The sequence below is a fragment of the Bombyx mori genome, chromosome 14 (genome assembly GCF_030269925.1).
Source record: "Bombyx mori chromosome 14, ASM3026992v2".
NCBI lineage: Eukaryota > Metazoa > Arthropoda > Insecta > Lepidoptera > Bombycidae > Bombyx > Bombyx mori.
The window spans coordinates 9,984,951-10,005,204 of record NC_085120.1 but is presented as its reverse complement, the minus strand read 5'-3'; the positions used below and the strand labels follow the sequence as shown (position 1 = coordinate 10,005,204).

The 20,254-nt window shown below is 37.9% G+C and overlaps 1 protein-coding gene across 5 annotated transcripts in view; it reads right to left on the bottom strand.

The window, feature by feature from the left end:
• LOC101743927 (brain tumor protein) overlaps positions 1 to 20,254 on the bottom strand; it is a 486,142-nt gene that overhangs the window by 345,631 nt on the left and 120,257 nt on the right. For 4 of the 5 annotated variants that reach the window (XR_009974882.1, XM_062672157.1, XM_062672154.1 and 1 more), the window contains exon 2: positions 15,928 to 15,957. The gene's annotated coding sequence lies outside the window, so the exon portion shown is untranslated. Of the gene's footprint in view, positions 1 to 2,809; positions 2,998 to 15,927; positions 15,958 to 20,254 lie in introns of those variants that run through there. The other variant, XM_062672155.1, reaches the window with a different exon arrangement.

Genomic DNA, 20,254 nt, shown 5'->3' with positions numbered 1-20,254 from the left:
CTTTGAACTTATATCTCAAGGTGGGAGGCGCATTTACGTTGTAGATGTCTATAGGCCCCAGTAATCACTTAACACCAGGTGGGCTGTGAGCAATAAATAAAAAATAAAAATCGAAAAAATCGGAAGACGCTATACTGTTTCTCCGCGCGCGAGTTACACACGTAACGGAATGAAATACTAAATCCCCCGCGAACGCTTGTTAGCTTTTCATTTATTTCCCCGCGACCCTGCTAATACGTTTTCATTACCGGATCGGAGGATCTTCACGTGCGACGAGTGTTTGAAGTGGTCTCAACAATGTTCCCAGATTCAGAGGCACCTGATTTCGCTGGATTAAATTTAATCTCGGGGAAGTGTCACAGAAGATTTCAGGCTTGTGACGTTAGCTGACGGGATCATTGTATCATGCTCTAACAGAAGCTGGTATATACCAAAATAAGTGCTCCACGATCGGTCGAAGTCAGAGTCTAGGCACGATTAAGGTAATATCTTGTTGGCTTAGTACGGTAGCCATCGTAGAATGAACTCCCATTCCAATCCCAATTTGAATGGACTTATTTTTATTGCTTGGATGGGTGGACGAGCTCACAGCCCACCCGGTGTTAAGTGGTTACTGGAGCCCATAAACATATTCGACGTAAATGCGCCACCCACCTTGAGATATAAGTTCTAAGGTCTCAAGTATAGTTACAACGACTGACCCACCCTTCAAACCGGCAGAAATAGCCAGGGCGGTGGTACCTACCCGTGCGGACTCACAAAAGGTCCTACCCCCAGTAGTAAATAGTGCTAACATAAGTTTCAAACTAACTTCGGAGGAACTTCGGTTCCCTCTGTATTTTGTACCGTATGTTCCATGGGGAGTGCTCTGAGGAATTGTTCGAGATGATACCGGCATCTCGTTTTTACCATCGCACCGCCCCCACCGGAGTAGAGTTCATCCATACTACCTGGAACCACTGCGGTCATCCACAGTGCGTTTCCAGAGGTCTTTTTTGCCACGTACCATCCGGCTATGGAATGAGCTCCCCTCCACGGTGTTTCCCGAGCGCTATGACATGTCCTTCTTCAAACGAGGCTTGTGGAGTGTATTAAGCGGTAGGCAGCGGCTTGGCTCTGCCCCTGGCATTGCTGAAGTCCATGGGCGACGGTAACCACTCACCATCAGGTGGGCCGTATGCTCGTCTGCCTACAAAGGCAATAAAAATAATAATAATAATAAGAACTACAAGTCAACTAACAGAACCGTTTGGGCCATTTTGGGCCGGAAAGACCATTTGGGCTCTTCCAATGATTAAAGCAACAATAAAAATCCAACTTAACTTCGGATACAATTGAAGTGGAAAATTCGTAACATTTAGTTCATTTTGTACTAATCAAACGATAGTCAGAACAATGAGTCACGGCGGTTGTAAAATAAAAACATTGAACTAGTAACCTAAATAATGGAAATTGCATATATTTTAATCGACTTAAAAAAATGCGGAGGTTGTCATTTCGACTGTTATAGTTCGAAGACAATTTATTTATTTATTTGAAAACTGATGCTTCTTCTGTGGTCCTACTTATCAGGATCTGTTTTTTGTTTTTTGGGTTATTGCTTGATAATGCACGTACAATTGTTTACGGCTACATTGTTATTATTCGGTGTCTTAAATCGAAATTTAATTATTTTGTATTTATTATAACAAATACATGCCGTTAAAACATCCTTCTCAATGTGATTATTGTATTCCTTTTTTTACTTCGTTTCTAGTATTTTTTTCTACTTAATAATTGTTAGAATGAGGGGCTATTCTAGTTATGCACGGTTCGGTGATTATACGGGGCTCAACCTCTTGCTAACGCTACGCAGACTTGCTAACACTAACCGTAGTTTGAGCAGTACTTCGCTGAGCCTACCACCCGATACGAGTCGCAACGCACTGAGAAGAACTAGCAATAAACACAGCTGGTCGTATCTATGGGCTAGGTTTATGACCTTACATGAATACTAACGTATTATGACCTTAGAACTCAGATCTCAAGATGGGTGGCAGCATTTACGTTATATACGTCTATGGGCTCCAGTAACCACTCAACACCAGGTGAGCTGTGAGCTCGTCCACACATAAAAGCAATAAAAAAAAAGTGAACTCTTATTCGATGGGTTTGACAAACACGCTGGCCAGTGCTTTTAGGACCTAAGAGCACCGTCATTAGGTCGGAAGGACCCGATAGGTCATGCTTAGGACGACGGTGGCTACCTGAGCTGGATATGTCGTTTGAGGCGGACACGATGAGAAGGTTATCATCGTATCACGCTCATCTCTCAAAAAGCCTATTTAGTAATCATTGGAGCACGTGGGCAGCACGATGACCTTGAGACATGAGGTAAAAATCACCATTTCTCTGTGTAACAGCTGTGTCAAATCAAAAGGCACGATGACTTTGCGAGCGGGTTCACGATACGCCATACCACAAGTAAAAAAGAGTTTGCATAAAATGCTGTTCGTATTTTAATTACACTACATAAAGTTGATACGTGTAATGTTATTGTCTAGACTAGGTCGCGCCGAACTAGGTCGGCAGATAATGTACAGGAAACAACAAAACATTTGCAATTAATTAATTGTAATTTTTGTCATTACGCACTAAGAAAACTTATAACTAATCTTACTTATAAAACCAATTGCAATACGATTTGATGTAACAAATTTGGAACGTTATTAAAAATTATGACGTCACAAAAACAACAATCGGCTTTAGGACACAAACAAAATACAACAATACAAAACAAAACAATATAAGCAGCGAAAAACAAATTTACCTTTCAAATTTCGAATTGTTTCGAACAATGTTCCAATTGACACTCAACGAACTCACTCAAAGGACAGTAAACACTTAATTCGTATATTTAAAAACAAATGTTGTCGATGTTTTTTTTTTTTTTTTGGATTCAAGTTTAAAAGCACGCGGCCACGGAACGAACGTACGGTTTGTACTGAATCGAACGATAAACTAATATTTAGTGACGCGATTAGCGGTTGCGTATCGATGTCGATAAATCAGATATGATGTCACTAGTTTTACGACGTTTTCGAATAGAAAATTGAAATTATATTTGTATTACTTCAATGAATTAAGAAATGAAAATTTTGTTGTTGCAATCATGAAGTTGATTTTTATTGATAGATGATTTCATGACCAGCTAGATTTAATCTATCCTCCCTCCTTTTCATTCTTGCGTCGCTCTCCCCATTGCTGAGGGTCGTGACTCCCCCGCTGCATCATTCTCTGATGTACAATTGCTCTCCATCTTCTTCTACGATCCTGAGTTTCGTGGAGGGCATCGTGGTACTTACAGTCCAAACAAGACCGCATTTTTTTATTTTATTTTATTGCCCTTGTAGGCAGACGAGCATACGGCCCACCTGATGGTGAGTGGTTACCGTCGCCCATGGACTTCAGTAATGCCAGGGACAGAGCCAAGCCGCTGCCTACCGTTAATTTGACCCGACCATCTCGTGAGACTGCGTCCTCTAGAACTTTTGCCCTCTATCTTGCCTGTCACGATCAGCTGTTCAAGGTTGTGGCATTTTATCTATACATTATCCATACAAATTATAGTAATATTTATGGGCTATCACTTCCATATAGAACGCATCACACCTTCGTGACAGAAATAATAATACCCGAACTGCAATTTTTATATATTTGCGTTATGTCTGGTGGTATTGTGTGGTCACACAAACCTCCATCGTAATTACTGCAAAAAGTTATTACTTTTATTACTTTGACCAGTGAACGAAGTCACAGATTACCTGGTGTTGAGTGGTTATCGGAGTCCATAGATATCATAACGCGAATGCCCTTGAAACATGGAGTGTTTAAGTCTCAATTGTATATATCCCATCTTTCGATCCAGAACGCATGACTGGTTTGAAGTACCTGCCGGTGTGAGCTGAAAAGACGCCCTGATACCAGTAATTACGCAAATTAGAATTTTTGCGATTTTGATTTTTATTACACGATGTTATTCCTTCATCGTGAAAGTCATCGTGAACATCTGCTAAGTACGTATTACATTAGGAAAATTGGTACCTGCTTGTACGATTCGAACACAGACATAGTCGTATCGTTCGATACGTGTATATCAGACGCCTTACATTTTAGGCCACGATAACTTTTTTTTATATATTGCGGTTCAAAGAATAGAACAGTCTACAATATAATTCAAACTTCGACCTTATCCAGCTTGACGTAAGACATCATTTACATTATTATCCACGCTCGTTCACTGGTTACCAATAAAAACCAACTAAAAGTTAAATCAAACCAAAAAAGAATTCGAAAGGTGTTCGACCTAGCCCAATAAATGTATAGTTAGGATTACATAATGTCGTTTTTTTTTTGTGTTTATCATAATTAATTATGCATTCAACATTGTTCGCCGTTGATCAAAATACAAATATGAACTTTCACAGCGATAAAATACGTCGGTTGGCATTGTCAATTTATTAAAGAGATATCAGCATAAAACTAGAAACTTCCTGCATTCTTCTTAAAAAACGTGATTCCAAAAATGTTTCAAGCATATCGGTAACTGTCAGATTTATGGCACAGGATTCTTTATTGTTACTGCATTAACGGAAAATCATTTGAATTTTGACAACTGTTTTTGAGAGTTGACAGTTAACAACGAATTATTATTTTTTTAGAGATTTCACGTTCTGCTAACGAGACCTTTAAGCCGAGTTTTATGTTTTCTTTTTAACTTTTCGTTCTCTTAAGAAATATGAAAATTTATATACTTTTAAATCTAATTGTGTAATTTTTGGGTACAAGAGGCAATGACTGAACATGTGAGGGCAAAGATTTGGGTGAGATCCCTACCTCAGCCACCGACTCCACGGCGGCAAACTGGTCCAGATGGATAACAGTTCTCTCTCTTTTACGTCCCCTGGCCTACTTCTACAAGATGATGTACTCACAGGAATCGAACATCTCAGCGTCTATAAACGAGGAAACAGCCTCCCACCTATGGTAAGCCGCGAACGTATGCTCAGCCGTCTCAAAGTCACACCACACTGATGCCACCTTGCCGTCGGCTCAGCTCTGATCTCAAGCATGTTTTTTTTATGGTGCTTAGATGGGGGACGAGCTCACAGCCCACCTGGTGTTAAGTGCTTACTGAATCCCATAGACATCTACAAAGTAAATGCGCCATCCACCTTGAGATATAAGTTCTAAGGTCTCAAGTATAGTTACAACGGCTGCCCCACCCTTCAAACCGAAACGCATTACTCCTTCGCGGCCAAAATGGGCAGGGTGGTAGCACCCACCCATGCGGACTCACAAGAGGTCCTACCACCAGTAATTACAGTCAAACTTGGGTAAGTGAGAACTGGATAAGTGAGAAAACTCTATAAGTGAGAGTAATAGCCAGGACCCGTCATTTTAAGCTCCCAAAACCTCTATTAGCGAGAAACAGAAACCTCTGTAAGAGAGAGTCGTTTTTCCCTCATGGACCTCCATAAGTGAGACAGCTACTTAACTATACCTCTATAAGCGACAGTCGAGCTTTATTTATTTATATTATTTAGGAGGAACATATGAAAAAACAAATTACAAATTGAACATCTGCTATTTTATGACTCATTCTTAACTTTCGTGGAACTTCCTACCATTTTTTTTGTATTGTTTTCTCGACAATATTGAATATTCTATTTCGTGGAACTAAATATCGTATGCTTTTCGAATGGACACGTGTGCTTGTGTACCGTCCTGTTTGTCGAACTTACTCAGTTTATCGTTAATCAATTGCGAAGGAAAGTTCTGTTCTGCATCATGTCAAAACGGAAAATTAAAGTACTGTCATTAAGTGATAAACTTAAAATAGTTAATGCGTTTGAATCCGGAAAATCGCGAAATGAAGTTCAGAGGGTGCATTAAGGAGAAACTCGGGTTAGTGAGAAACCTCTATAAGGGAGAATAAGATTGTGCTCCCTTGAACTCTCGCTTATCCAGGTTTGACTGTACATAAATAAAAAAATTCCCGGGTTCATTTTTGGATTTGGAAGTTTTGGTGTCAGAAGTCAACACAGTCAGTTGTCAGTCCAGACAAGTTTTCTTTATCAACAAACTATCTTAACTTAATCTTAACTTAATAAATTTCTAAAATAGTCAATGTGTTGAGATAAAAAAGTATGTTGAGCAGCGTATAATCAAAACAAAAATGACTTTGTTTTTCCCCTTTGATACAAGTTTTAAACTAAGACTTTGTGTAAAAGTATTTAAGATAAGAGATCGGGGATTTGAGTCTGTGTTCGATAAAAATAATTCACTATCATTCGCATTGCACGCAATGTAACACAAATACAATTCAGCCGGTGCACAGGGTCAACGACCTCGGGATGCGGTTTACGGATTCTCAAAGGATATTTCTCAGCATATTAATATTGTTTTTCGTTTACAATAAAATAATTTATTATTATTATATCGATTTTGTAAATGCTCTATTTAATGAACAGTAAACGTTTTTAGAGATTTCTATTCTTCGAAAGTATTATCAAAATATTCAATCAATTATTGTCAAAATCTATCTAGATTAATCCTGAACAACTGAATGAACCACTTTCGATTCTCTCATCTCATTATGTTAATCGTTTCTTTATCTCTCAATAATCAATACATACATCAAACGACAGTTAATTTTATGGGCCAAAATCTTGTGCTCTCCGTTTAAATTTCGCGTGTATTTTACATAAAAAAAAGCTCACATATTCATTTAAGGAAAGAAACTTGAGAATAAATGTATTGATTTTATCTTGTTTCCGCTTCGTTTCTCTTCCTAGACCTCAATGTGGGCTCAGTTTTCCCCGTCCCCTCTGTTTCACTGTTAGTCAAACAAACAATTTAGAATGTCACAAAATACGATAAGTCGTAACATAATTTTATAATAACAAATTAGTTTAAATGAGAAACGCTCCTTCGAATCTCTTACACAATATCTTAACCAACTATATTTGGAGCACAATTTTGAACGTCAGCGAAAAAGGCACTTACGACATTATAAAACCTAATTACTATGCAACGAATTTCATCACGGCTCCTATCGCAGTAACGGGGCAGGCATAATAACACGGACAAGAGCCAGTTTTAAACTTAATAACACTGAAGCTTAACGCGTCTGTTAGCTGTTAGTAGATCGCGGTACACAAAGAGGTTCGGTTGCGGTGCTTGTGACGAGCGGAGCGGGCAGCGACGAGGTCGTTGAAGCTAGATTGATTACTAAATTTCTTCATTACCGCTAGCATTCATTACTTGGCCGGCTTATAATCATACAAAAAGCTTAGATTTCAAACAATTGTAATATATATATTGTATATACATATTTTGTATCTTGTAATATGTATATATTATTATTTGTAATGTTTCCTGTATGCACTAGGTTCGTGTTCCTAATTTTCTCTCCTTCTGCGGGCTTACTGGAAGGGATTTCAACATGAGATAAGTAGTGCTCTTGTACTTCGTTTCCTTATTGTCGTGTTTCTTCTAATGGCTGTGTGTACAAAATATTTTAAGTAAAATAAATAATAACAATAACAACAAAACAGCTGTTGGCATATAATAGCACAACGTCACTTATTATCAACTGAGTTTCTCGCCGGATCTTCTCAGTGGGTCGCAATTTCGATCCGGTACTAGATTCAGCGAAGCATTGCTCTTGCTAGGGCTAGTGTTAGAAATTCTTTAAGTTAGAGCCCGTGAGCTCACTTACCAGTACGCGCGAAATCGGAATAGCACCTTAAACTACCAACGACTAGGTAGGAAAAAAGTAGTAACTTTTGAAAGTCATTAAAAGCCTCTAAAAGTTTCATCCGAGGATGGGCAGCAGCACTATTTAAGTCAGCGATTCTGCCTATTTGTACCGCAAAGCATCGAATAAAGTGGATGCCGGGATTATGATATCGATGTCCCCTGGTTACCACTTCACACCAACTAGACCTTGAGCTGGTCATGGTTTTACGTAAATAATAATTCAAGTTTTGATTTAAATACGCAGAATGGCCTTATCTAATATAGTGGTATCGCTTCACTTGGTAAAGCTTCGCTTTGGATCTTTTCTTCTTGAGGATAGGTTAATAAAAACTTACTGGGCAGTGGTGCGATCGCGTATGACGTGACGATCGAAAAAATCAACATCAACGCACAAAGGGATCGTCTTCCAACGCCGATATACATTCCCGCTATATCTTCACACCAAGACCGTATCTCTTATCCTTATAGCTAACACCAATTGCATTCAGAAACTCATTTCGTGCGATACGCTGCTTTGTTGTTAGAAAATTATCCTGAAAACTTAATTTTGATTTATTTTTGAAGTTTTTTTTTCTTAAATCCCTTTTGAAATGAGGAAACAAAAATTTTAAAGATACTATGAAACAACAATTTTAAAGATACTATTGCACTACTGGGCGACCTATGCACGTGAATTGTTTTTGCTATCTTAATATACAGGCAACCCTGCTGTAGCGACACGATGATTATTACATCAATTCGTGAACATTTGTTAAGTACGTATTTCCTCGGTAAGATTGGTATCTGCCTGATGGATTCGAACACCGACAAAATCGCATCGCTCGCTGCAAACGCACCTGGCGTCTTATTCTGAAGAATACAGATAGAGTCCTCGACGTGAATTTACAGAATATTAACGAAAAACGACCACTGACTTTCTCGCCGGATTTTCTCAGTGGGTCGCGTTTCCGATCCGGTGGTAGATTCTGCGAAGCACTGTTCTTGCTGTCAGTGCTAGCAATATCGTCAGGTTTGAGCCCCGTGAGCTCACCTACTTGTTAGGTTACGCTGCCATAGCCTCTCAAGGCTATCAGCTTACGTAGAAAAAAAAGATGTGTGGTGTCCTGGGACACCGGATAGGACCGAAGTTCCTTATTATAAAAATATTAATTTAAAGTTCTATTCGAGGTATTAAGAAAATAAAACTGGAGGTTTCGCAACAACCCACGGTCGCTCGGTAACGTGCGAACTTATTGTGGTACACTTCATTCACGGTTGTTTGCATAAGAGTTAGTGTATTGCGCAAACGACCGCTCTGAGATCGTGGTCAATGAATGATAAAAAATATGTTATTTTTTGTATATTATTACAAAGTTAAGTCATACACTGTGTGCATTACTAATAAAAATCTTACGTTACGGACGTTTTTTCGCGGTTAGAGTACCCCTCCGCATCATTCCATAAGGAACTCCGTTCCAAAAATAGACCCGAATTTACAGAATATTAACGAAAAACTAAAAAAATCGGCTTACAAACTTCCGTTTCACTTCGAAGTCGTTGTAATTTCTTGACGACTTCATCAGATCGCACTTTATCACGCTGTTATCGCGTCAGGTTACATAACAATGACGTAAACCTAAGAACTTATTACTCTAACATTAACCAAGTCTGTGTCTAAGCGATTTTCACAGTGATTCGCACGTGTACGTATAGTAAGTCGACGTGAATTTAATACGAGCTAATGTGACGCACGTTAGGAAAGAGTTTCAAAACAGAACGAGTTATAAGATAAAAAATAATAATTACAATTACAAATTGAGATTCGGGAGACCAATTAATCCAATAGTAACATTACCAAAGTTAGTATCAGTATCCATATATATATATATAAGTCATATATATAAGTCGTGCTAAAAAATTGTAAATGAAACATACCGGTCAAATAAAAATTACCTTTTTTTTATCGCTTCGATGGGTGAACATTAGAGCGTTGGTCTACTGAGCAATTACAGCATGCAGCTTGTTAGAAGATCTTCTCTTTATCGTAATCCCAAAGCCAAATGATATTAAAATTCTCAGTTTTCACTGGTACATTTTGAGAGCATCACTAAGGGCCTCTTTCAGAGCAGCATTATATTCATTTCCCTTTTCACACCTGTCCGTATTGGGTGAATCGATCCTCGAATTCTTTCATTAAACTTTGTTAATTTCGTCCCCTCTTTATCATCTTAAATTGTTCGTAAGATAATTTTTCTCCTCATCTAAAAGGCCCTGCTATTGTAAGCTCGCCGGGTGTGGGGGGTTTCGTTGTTTCCGAGTATTATGATTTAAGTTTTGAGAGCATTTTCGGAGCTAAGAAAATTATTACATAAATAGAACATGTAATAACATTGTTTATCTGAATTGAATTGGTTTCTGTATACTTTTGTAGAACGTAATTAAAGCCCTAAGGATACAACATCTTCGAACAACGCTGTGAACGATACATCGATTCTAGAGCTGAGAAACGCGTCTCGATTATCGATTATCGATATTTCGCAATTAAAGTGGTCACTGTTTAGAGAAAACAAGATTTTTCTCTTTGGCTCACCTTCGAAATCAGAACATGACATGACTTTATTGGTAGGGCTTGTTGTAAGTCCGCACGGAAAAAAAAGTACCATCACTCTGCTTATCTCTGCCGTGAAGCAGTAATGCCTTTCGGCTTGAAGAGTGGGCAGCCGTTGAACTATACTGAGACTTAGAACTCGTGTTTTAAGATGGACGGTGGCATTTGCATTGTTGATATCCATAGGTTCCAGCAACCACTTAACACCAAGTGGGCCAAGAGCTCGCGCTTCCATTTAAGCAATAAAAAAAACAACAAAAAAACATGACGTGAATGCCTTGAGATACGAGAGTGAAGCTTCAATTATATTGCAAAAATCAATACCAGCCTTCCAATCGAAACTTTCGATCTTCTTCTGATAGGTAAAATTAATTGATTGATTGTTATCACAGTACGCATTACAATACGATAAGAATAATAAAACTTTGACTTTCATTATATACCATTGTACAGCGCAACTGATACTGTTAAAAAGGAATTTTCATTTATCAGTATTATCGATTTATTATGCAGACATTTTATATTTAGGAATATATTATTAACATATTCGGGCTTCGTTCAGGTACATTTGAGTGACGTATTAAAAAAAATGGAGCGCATAAAACTTGGTGCATGTGTAAGAAGTGAAACTTCTTTTGCGGTGTGTAGTATTGTGGTTTTCTTCATTTTTCAACCTTAAATCAATTTTCTTTTGTAATAGGGAATGCGTAAGAGATTGTGTGATGTACAAGAGAAACTACTCAGGTCGCTTTGCCTTTTCCTTCTCTCCACGGTCGAATGGTTCGCGAGACGTTCTGTCTATTTTCTCACTCTCGCTTGTCCTGAATTGTATCTTTTTTCTCTAGCCGTAACTAATCTGTCGCGAGTTAAATTTACTCTCAACGCACCTAAAGAAGTTTCACTTTAACAGATCCTTGATATATCTGACTACCTCCATTTCCTTTTAATGATTTTTTTTATTGCTTAGGTGGGTGGACGAGCTCACAGCCCACCTGGTGTTAAGTGGTTACTGGAGCCCATAGACATCTACAACGTAAATGCGCCATCCACCTAGAGATATAAGTTGTAAGGTCTCAATATAGTTACAGGTCTCAACTCTCAATATAGACAAAGGTTATTTATTTATTTATTTATTTTATTTATTTATTTATGTACACACAGAAAACAAGACACAGTACAGAGTAATAGGAAAATTATGTACAAAGGCACTGCTTATTTCTTTGAGAAATCTCTTCCAGCAGACCTGCGAGAGGATAATGAGAATAATAATAAAAAGTGATAAGTGTGTGTAGAACAAATAACAAATAACTAAAATAACAACTACAACATGAGAATTATAGCACATACACATAGCAAATATTATAAGTAACACAGTAACACTCGTATATGCGAAGAGTATAAAACCATGATCATTCGGTTGATGAGAGATAAAATTGTTTGACCTTGTATTTAAAAACAGAAACAGACTTGCAAACTCGGATGTCAGCCGGCAACGAATTCCACAGTCTGACTGCGTGCACAGTAAAGGAGTGAGAATAGAAATTGGTTTTGTGGGAAGGGAATAACAAAACAGAACGTTGGTTGGACCTGCAGGGAGCATCAGGTGAACGAATGAAAGAGTATCGCTCACGTAAATATAAGGGAGAAGTGGGCTTATGTAGGATATTGAATAGGAGACATAATATTCGAGTATGGTTCGAGGTTTCAATGTAGACAGAACAAATGCAGACATGGAATATAATTTCCGCACTTTAACATCGATATGGTATGTTTCCCAGCATTATAATGCAGACACGGCTTGCAAGAGACGCCGGAAGCTATATTCCGGAAACACGTACCGGCATTCCAGATATCAATTTGATTCTACGTAATTTAAATAATCATTAATTAATGTTGAAAGAAAATTGTTCATTAATTTTGACTGTTAAAATTTATGAGACTTTATTACACGCGATTGTAGAGTGCGACCATAGAGTTGTGGTGTTTTATTTACAATATTTACTTTCAGTAGGGTTGCCACAACACTTGAAATTCAGATGTTTAATATATTTCACCATACAATGCTGCTTCTGTCTTGCTGTATAAGAATTTGCCACTGGTCATCAAGCGATTATTGCTGCTGTAGTCACTGACCTTGAGATATAGTCAAAGTATCATAGAATAAAGTTGCAAAGGTCACTTTTTAGGAATTTATAAGTGTGTATCGCCTAAACTACATAATATTATTGTCAAACCACATCATTAAGGATGTGGTACTTGAAGATACCCCAACCTACCCAGAGGACAATGGTTATGGTTCTAAGACTTGCCAGTGGGGCATCGAGTTGGCGTGAGGTGATGAGATTTAGACTCCAAACTAAACGCATCACTTTGGCGAAATACGTACTCAACAAATGTTCACGATTGACTTCCACGGTGAAGGAATAACATCGTGTAATAAAAATCAAACCCGCAAAATTATAATTTGCATAATTACTGGTGGTAGGACCTTTTGTGAGTCCGCACGGGTAGGTACCACCACCTTGCCTATTTCTGACGTGAAGCAGTAATGCGTTCCGGTTTGAAGGGCGGGGTAGCGGTAGTAACTATAGTGAGACCTTAGAACTGATTTCTCAAGGTGGGTGGCGCATTTAAGTCATAGATCTCCATGGGCTCCAGTAACCCCTTAACACCAGGTGAGCTGTAAGCTCGTCCACCAATTTAAGCAATAAAAAAAAATTACTGTAATTTTCATACTTCGTTCAGCTTGCCTCAAAGATTACAGGACCATGAAACTTACCTTACATCAGTTGAGCTATAAGCTATTCAGAATTCCAGGCAAAAATAACAATAGTGATATTTGATTCTACAAAAAGAGAATAAGGCTTGACAGCACCAAAACAACATTACGATTTCAAATCGCTAAATAGCATCCGACGTTTTGTATCATCGCGCTACGTACGCCGGATTCGCACCTAATGACCGTCATTTAATGTAAGCTTTTAACGTTTATTTGTATATCAAATTAAGGACACCTGTTGATCGGAGCCCGTACCGGCGCCCGGTGCGTACCTATAATTTGTTGATTCAATGTAAATTGCATCTTCGGTATAAGTTTATTTACAAACGTTTCGCTAATAAAGCGCTTCGGGTGCTTACTCCCTTTTTTTGTTTGCTAAAATTCTTGATTGACTTGTATTATTTTAGCTTATTGTGTGGTTATATTGAGTTAATGGTAATGAAGGGGTTATCTCTATTGCTGATTATAAATACTGATATCCTAAATGTTTCACGTGCTATTTATTAATTAAATGCGTTTTGTTATATCGCAAGTATTTTGATAAGGAAATTTTAGTGCATAAGAACATAGTATACCGGTCGATAAATATCGATGGATGCTTAGTTCAAAGTTGGATGGTACATTCCAAAAAAAGAGTTCGGAAACTCACTAGATGAACGTAGTAATATAGATGTGGCGGTGTGATGGTAAAAAGAATAAAACAGTGTCATCTCGAATAACTCCTGATTCTCTATGAAACATATAAAATAAAAAGAGAGAGAACAGGACTCGTTTCACAGACCCAGACGCCCAAGGGATCCATGAGAACGAAATTATTGTCAACCTCAATAGCCTCTTCTGCTTGAAGTTAAATTGACGTGGCTGGTTTTGGGAGCTCATGCCTAGAGATGAGAGCAATATTTCGCGTGAGGTTAGGCTTGCGTTTTAAAAAGTTTTCACCCTCCAAATGACATTGATCCTGACTATCACTCGAAATATCGACCTAAATAATCTCAGCCCCTTACCAAGGTTGCAGGCATCCTTCTTCAAAATTACGAAAAAAATACAGGTCTATTTCCAAAACAAAAACAGTTATATGTGAAATAATATAACTAGAGCAGTGCAACCCCCGTTAAAAAACAAATTAATGGCAGCACCGAAAACGGAAAAATTCATATAAACGTCATTACTTGTCGCAACAATTGCTCGTGTACTACTACAAAGAGATGACAAATGTAATCAGGACAATTACACTTGGGCTGCGAGTCGGATCAAAGCGAATTGCTTTATCCGTCAACCGCGTTTATTGTTTGCCTTTTTTATATTTTTTAAAGCGGCTCTCAAGGAAACGAGACGCCCGGAGACATCTCCGGGGGCTTTGAAGTGTTTTCGGTCATGAGGCTGTACCCACAATTGTTTCTCCTTTGTTTTATTGAGAAAGGCTTAGCGCACCGTGTGCTTACCGCGAAATACGGGAACGGGTAATTGATTTGTAAATAATGCGAAACGTTTTTCTGAAAATTTCATTACTGTTTGTGTTGTATTTATTTATTTTTTCGTCTCGTTTTATTATTATTTGGTGATCATCTGCTGCAATTTTTTTCTGTGGAAACCTATCTCCTTCTTATGTTATCTTTTGTGACTTGGTTTGAAAACTGTAATTGGTTGTGCTTAGCTCATTGAACAAGATGTTTGTAGACGATGTTATTAAATTATCTTTCGTTATTTTTTTCATCTGCATCATGCAGCAGTCTGTGGTTCTACAATTCATGTGACTGTTTATTTTATTCTGGTCGACAAAAAATTAGTAAAAAGAACATAATATTATAAGTCCATCATATTCATGCTTTTTAACTAAGAAAACTATTTTTATATTATATTTATTGAAATACTAAACCTACCTTCAAACATCCTCATCTAACAAAATTAGATATGAACTCTTTCATATTAACCGACCCAAATGGTTTCGAAAGATCGAGAATCCATAACGATAAACTTTTTAATATAATCATTCGACCGATTAGATGTATATTAGTAGAAATATCATCAGCCACTTAGCGTCAAATGCATTGACATTGACGGCACCTATTTAAGAATTGCCACGACGAAGTATTTGAATTGGAAAATTTTGTGGATCCGACAATTATGATTGAAATTATTATTTTTCAATTCCGACTGAATCGGTGGTGTAACGGTTAGCGGCCCTGAGGTCGGTCCATCGTGTTGGAGATCGTCCGCGAGATCTTTTGCCCTCGACTTTCCCTTGCACCGCCAACCGCTCAATGGAATCCTCATTAGGAGTGATGTGCCCGAAGAACTTGAGGATTCGTATTTGGACTGTTGACGATAGTCTCTCCTTGGTGTTGAGCTCTTTCAGGATCGAAACGTTGGTACGGTGCGCGGTTCACGGAATTCGGAGGAGACAACCCATATCACCGGGCATATTAAATTGTGTCCAGATGACCTTGCGTGATTTGTTTCCAGTTATTTTTATTATTAAGTCTCTCAGCGCACGTGTCTTCCAGTTGAAAGAGTTAGATAAATTATTTATTTATTTATAACTTCATATACTAGAACGTATAAAGGCCGACTTAATGCCATAGGCATTCTCTAACAGTCTACCTTAGGGGAGTGCAGAGATGAACCTTGGTAGGTGTAGTGTGAAGGTGATATTACTTAAACATATATATATATATATAGCGATACAATCGAAAATGTTACCTTACATCTCGAATATCCACGTGCTCCGTAATCAATTGCTAAACCAAAAGCAACTCACCTTAAACACTTCCAGCCGCCCAGCAAAGACCTGTAACAAAAAAAAAATACAAACCTAGAAAAAAATATATATACAGAGACGAGGACCGACATTTTGGCCATCAGTAAAAACTGTACTTAATAATGTCGGATAGCGCCGTTTATACTTCACTGAAGCGAAGTGAAAGAGCTCGCATTAGGGCGGATCATTCATCACGATGACAGATCATCTCGACTCGGCCCGGTGACAAATGTTAGCGGGTCAGGTAAAAAGAGATACGGTCCAGAGTTTCACTTAACGTATTCTTGATGACTCTAAATATAGAACGGGCTATGAAGAGAATGCGAAAATAAAAAAATAAAAAATAGAAAAAGCGAATCTTTGTTTGAACGTTGTTTAGGAAGCCATAAATTAAGATTTCTTTTTCATTAGCATTAATTAGGAGGTCGGCTCAAGACTTTTGCTGTACACTCTCTCTTTTATGGTTGCTTAGATAGGTGAACGAGCTGACGGCCAGCCTTCGATATAAGTGTGCTTAGTGCAAGCTTTTTAACGTTCTCGACAGCGTACAAGTTAAGTTAAATTTGTATGCAGTTGGAACAGCGCCCCTGGCGGAAAACGTAGGCAAACATTCCAACTCCACACAAATTTGAGTTAACTTTTACGCTAGCGAGAACGTTAAAAACTCGCAATAATCACATAGAAGCCATAGAACAAGGGTAACGCTCCGTCTAACTTAAGACGTGAGTGCTGCACCACCCTTCAAAAAGGACACATGGTGGTACCTACCCGTGCGGACTCAACACCTACCCCAGCATACCCTCAATACATTACATTTATATAACGTTATTAGAGAATGATTGTATCATAAACATATTATTTAGAAGCCACAATTGCTTATGATTTGATTTCGCGTTTTTTATTTTTGTTTTATTAATTCCCACTATTGAGTATGCTTAATATTTCTTGTGGTCGCGGCAGATTGATGAAGATATTTTTCGCGTTCCTGTTCGACAACGATAATATTGCTACTCGCCGGGGTTCGGGAGTAGCAATATTATCGTTATAACTAGCAATATTATCGTATAAAAAAATTATACCGAAGTACAAATTAAAAACTGTATTCAACACTTTAAAACACTCAACAAACATTTTAAAACTCTCATTTCGCTTCTTCCGCTTCGCTTCAGGTGATCCGTTCGCTGTTTCGCTTCGAGTACTTCCGATTAATGACTGACAGCGTGCCATCTCTGCAACGCTTTTATAGCCGATACCACATCCCTAGAATTATCGAGAATATTCCACACATTTCGAATATTGTGTTTCCGCTATCTGACAATAGATGGCATTGTAATCCTCGAGCTTTCTAGGTGCTACTAGATCCTTCGATATTCGGCGATAGATGGCGTTACTCTTACCAGCGTAACAATATGATTCAAGGTTGCCGTCTTAAGTAGAACCGTCACTGTCGGAGCGGTGTCTACGAAAACATCACGACGCAAAAACCCCAGTGTCGTGACAAAGCCGGTAATCAGAGTCAGGGAATTCTCGTTTCCCCAACGACTATGTATAATTATACGAAGGAGTTATTACGTAAACACGAAATCATTAACCCGTGAACAATCGCCGGCCCGTAACTGATAAATAACGGTCGGCCACGTATCATGGCGTTCGGAAAATTTTGTATAACAACGTTCGAAATTTGAATCGAATCGCTGATTTACGACGCGTCCGATGATTAACCAGACGATATTACCATTCGAATACGATTTGGTTTAATTAGAATGTATTGTTACACTGATATCGGGAAGGTACTGAAATGGAACAAAATTTTGAAATTTAACTGGAAGTTACGTATTTCCTGGCAGGAAAGAGCAGGTGTGTTCACTCCGGGACGGCCGGGCTCTTTGTTCTCGTTTGGAATTTTACATAAATCCCAGATTAGAATATTTATAAATTGTTAATTCGAATTTCGCAATTTAAATCTGACAATTTTTTTTTTTAAACGCCACGTCTGTTGACATTTCTTTAAATAAAAACTTTTTTTACATAATGGGCACAATCTTTTCGGTATCTATACTAGAATATTATATAGAGGAAAGATTTGTTTGTTTGTTTGTATTGACTAGGCTCCGATACTACTGAACCGATTTGAAAAATTCTTTCAATGTTTGGAAGCTACACTATTCCCGAGTGACATAGGCTATAATCTTTTTTGAAAAAAATTAGGGATCCTTACTAAAACTCTAATAATGTAACCCAAAGTGTAAAATAATTACCTAAAATATTCTGTACATCGCGTGCTCTGCGAAAACTATTCATGATAGAATAAAATAATTTTCTACGGCTTTGCAGAACACATTATTATTTACAAAAAGTGTCGCGACAGCATATGTCTAACTATTATAGTTATGCCGCAATAAGTGTTCTTTTATTTAAAAAAATAAAACAACGTCAAATATCGTTGAAATTTTTGTTAAAGACCCGAGCGGAGCCGGAGCGGGCCGCTAGTTGATAATATAGAGGACAATACAGGCTTAGAGATGTCCAATAATAAGCGGTGTATCATGTTTGATTATACAACTACGTGTTCTTTAGACGACTACGCCTTCAAAAGAAACCGATAAGTGAAGCTAATTTCAGTTTTTCTCTTATAAAGTAACCAATGAAATTCTCCATTACGCTTCGCCATTATTCCTAATTTACCCCGCAAAGGCGATATTACGCAAGCCCGATTTAAAAAGCCCGCTCTGGTACTAAATTCGCATTTTCTTTTGCCTCGAAAGTAAATTGTTCAACCAAGAAAGAAACAGGGTATGTTACAAAATGTCTTAAGGTATTAAAAAAAAACAAAATGTGTGCAATTCACACGTGGTAGAAGTGAAACCTTCCAAAATTAAAATACAATTATCCTAAACGTCTTAAGTATATGTAAAATTTTGTCATTAGTAAATAATTGTAAGGTAGCGCCCTCTGTGAATTGATATTTTAATTTCACGTATAATCCTAAATTAAAATTCACTACAAGAGCTTTCATACACACGTTAGTATTAAAAAATCTCACAGATGGCGCTGTATTAAATAGTATGTATATTTCTGTCTCATTCTTTGCTGGGTTCATCCTACACATTTTTGTATTTATGTCTCTTACCTGTCGTTTTTTCCGTTGCATCCGGTTTGAAATCACAACGATTCTAAAGAAGTTTTCACTTCAAAATATCGAAAAAGTCGGTTGTCTGTAAAGTCGGCTTACTGACGATAGTTGAACGTGACAACGTCATAAGAAAATACTGATGGAATGGTTTCATTTTTCAAAAGAAAATTTCGTTTTATTTGTTTGATAGATATTTTGTATGGACAATTGACACCACATTCACAAGTACACAAGTAGGAGAGAGACAGATGTCGAACGCTGCCGAACGCGGAGGCCGATTGTGCCTCTTTGTCGCTCGTTGCGCGCTCTCGCTTGCACTTCAAGCCTTAAATGGAACGCCTCAATGAGTCATGTTTTTTCGTGCGTGCAGCCAGCTCCATCTAATTATAAGACGTTGTGACGTCAAAATCATATTATTTTGACACTGCGTACACAAACATTATAACTTCAATTACACTGGTCAACATATGAGATAGGTCTATAACCAAATAAACTATACGGTTTCTGTTACCGAGGCTTATAAACGCCATTCACGCTCAATATAAGACACAGTTAAAGTATTGACTGATCCTCACTTATTGTTAATGCAGATAAGCGCACGGTCCAGTGTTAAATGGTTACCAAAGTCCTTAGAGCTATGTGATTGAACTCGTCATTGTATTTTATAACTATTTTCCCACCATTTAAACTGGGAGGCATTAAACTATGCAATCTTGAAGTTGGAAGGTGCGGTATGGTAGACAGGGACTTGGTTGTGCCCCTGGCATTGCTGACGTCCATAAGGAACGGTAACCACACCATCAGATGGGCCGTATGCTTGTCTGCTTAGAAAGCAGCTAAAAAAAAGAACTACGATAGCATATTCTTATTCATTTGGAAAACAACCAATCTATATTCCATCTAATTGTGTCCAATCTACGTTAGGGGCGCTGATGTAGCACCATTGAAAATTTTGATCTATTTGACAGCTTCAAGGGGATTATCGGTTCAGGGATTATCAGCTAGGTTGATAACTGGTCCCTCTCTTGGTGTTCGACATTTAGAGTATGACAAATTTATAGATCAAGGATGTTACGTTTCTAAAAATAACTGCGGTGGTCCCGCAGTATTCGAAATTCGACTATAATTAATTGAAATTGTAAGTTTGTACACTATTATGATTCTATTGTCAAACGCTATTATATTTCGATTATA